Raw genomic sequence first — 2,725 nt, forward strand, 5'->3', positions numbered from 1 at the left:
TGTCAATCATTTCACTATCATGTTGTCGTGCTGTGGGTTTACCTATTAAACCCACTTCAACTCAAATTTCTGGTATTGGCGCCACGGAAACCTCCTTCACAGTACGGTTTGGTGCGTTTTAAAGTCCAAAGATTCCTACATAAAAGTTTCTACAACAGCATGTGTCATGTCTACAATTTCATTAAATTTACCCTCTGTCGAATTGTCTCACGAAGTCATCAGTCGCTTCGTTTCACTCAAATTGGCTGATAGCCAATTTTATAGATCATCCCCCGTTGATTTTCTGATAGGAGCTGATTTATTTCCTTCAATACTGTCCTGCACGGATTCACAACCTATTCAGGGATTTCCTTCCGCAATCAATAGCATTTTCGGGTGGTTAATTATCAGGCAACCCCCCTACTCAACCCATTTCACTTCTCTCGTGAGCACGTCTCAAATTAGTAATCAATTACAAAATTTTTGGGAAACTGAAGAAGTTTCTGTTTCTATCCCATATAATCCATTAGATATTTTGGTTGAACGTCATTTTCAAGATACGCACTCGCGTGATTCAACGGGTCGATACATTGTCGCTCTTCCGTTTCGTCCGAGCAGCCTCCCTGCCCTTTTCAACAAGGAGCGTTCACTCACCTCATTTATTAATTTGGAGAAAAGATTGTCCAAATTTCTTGAGAAATATAAGTCGTATACTCAGTTCATGAACGAATACATTTCACTCCAACACATGTCAAAGGCTACTAGCTCATCAAGATACATTATTCCACATCATTGTGTCACCAAGGACACTAGTACTTCCACCAAATTACGTGTAGTTTTTAACGCATCTGACCCTGGTTACAATAAAATTTCATTAAATTCACTATTTTTGGCCGGTCCAAACTTACAGAGTGACATTTCTGACATTCTCTATTCCTTTCGTTTCAATGCGGTAGCCTTGTGTTCTGACATACGTCAAATGTATCGACAGATTTTAGTACGACCAGAAGATCGTTCGTATCAGCACATTTTTTACCGACCATCTACTCAATCCGATGTCGAATATGAACTTAATACCCTTACCTACGATCTAGTTCCTTCAGCTTTTCTTGCATAAAGATGTTTAAAGCAATTGGTTACTGGTGAAGGCCATCCCTTTTCTATGGCTTCTCAATCACTTTTACACAACACTTATGTTGATGACATTATTACCGGCGCTTTATCTTCTGAACAAGCCAAAACTTTACTGGATTACAAACTCTAATGAGTAGGGGAGGTTTTGATTTGAGAAAATGGACTAGCAGCGATCCGTCTGTGCTACCCAATCTTCCGGTAGATCACATCGAAACTCCATTCATGTTCGAAACGGAGACTGTTTTCAAAATACGTTGGCTGCTTTGGGACCCAAACACAGATAGTTTTCTATTTCAATTTGAAGCTTTTGAGTGTGTGACCAATTAAGAGTTTTTAGCACCCATTACCTTCAGTTTAAAGTGTATTCTACAAAAATTATGGTTGGATCACTCAGGGTGGGACGACCCTGTTCCTCCATATATTTGTCAAATTTGGGACTTCCATCAACAAAACATGCATCTTGTAGCTCAGGTTCGCATTCCCCGTTTCATCGCCCCTTCGGAAAGTAGGTCTGTATAGCTAGCCGGTTTCTCAGACGCGAGTCAGCTTGGATATGCAGCCGAGCTTTACCATTGTTAAATGTGTCATTTACTTAAAGTATATGTAGCCAATCGTGATGTAGCCATTCAACAAAGTACCCAACAAATGCCTTGGTCATATGTTTATACTTCTGTTCATCCTGCTGATATTGCGGCACGCGGATTGATCCCGGATCAATTTTGTAAATCTACTCAAAATGATTTATGGTTTCGTGGACCATCTTTCATTACGGAGCCCCTCAATCAGTGGCCTCCACCCTTTACAGCAACAGCCCCAAATATTTCTGAGCTGCCTGAAATCAAACCTTTGGCTCTAGCAGTCAATTTAAATCCTCTCGATTATCTTTTCGATTAATTTTTTCAATTTTCTTCATGGACACGCTTGATTCGCGTTGTCGCACGGATGCTCCGCTTTATCAAACAATGTAAGGCACTTTCATTACTAATTTTTTGGCTTGCGTTAATTCTTTTATAAGGGTCTGAAAAAATAAATAAAATAATATTGGTTTGTTATTTTGGAATGTCTTTAATTATTTTAAAAACTATACATAAAAAAATTTGGAAAGGTTTGGAAAATTTTGTGGAAAAAATTTACAAAAAATCGTAATTCAGGAGATAATTATGAATAATTAGGATTAAATTATTAAAAGTCTCATAAAGGTAACACATCATGTTACGAAATTTTTTTAGCGTTGGGTGGCTGTTGGACCAGCTATCAAAGTCTATGGGCTTGTATTCCTCATGTACTTTTCGTGATGCAGAAAACGGGAGATTGGTGATGTCCTCATTCTCATTATTCGTATCAGCTTCGTTGGTGTCAGGCTGAGGGAAGTTTTTGCATGCTGTGCCCACGCCGGGCTTGCACACTGCAGAGCACAACAGACCAGCCTCTTAACAGCTGCAGCCTGCAGTAGCACAACCACTCGTACACTTGCAGCTTATTGTATGAAGCAGCTGTTCTGGAGCAGCGTCCATCGTTGTGGTGATGGGAACCAGACCTATAGACAAATGAATCAGTCAATTAATTAATGTACGTGCATTGTATATGTTATTACGAAAATAATTAACAAAAT

This window comes from Chrysoperla carnea, chromosome 5, assembly GCF_905475395.1.
Source record: "Chrysoperla carnea chromosome 5, inChrCarn1.1, whole genome shotgun sequence".
In the NCBI taxonomy this organism is placed as follows: Eukaryota; Metazoa; Arthropoda; class Insecta; order Neuroptera; family Chrysopidae; genus Chrysoperla; species Chrysoperla carnea.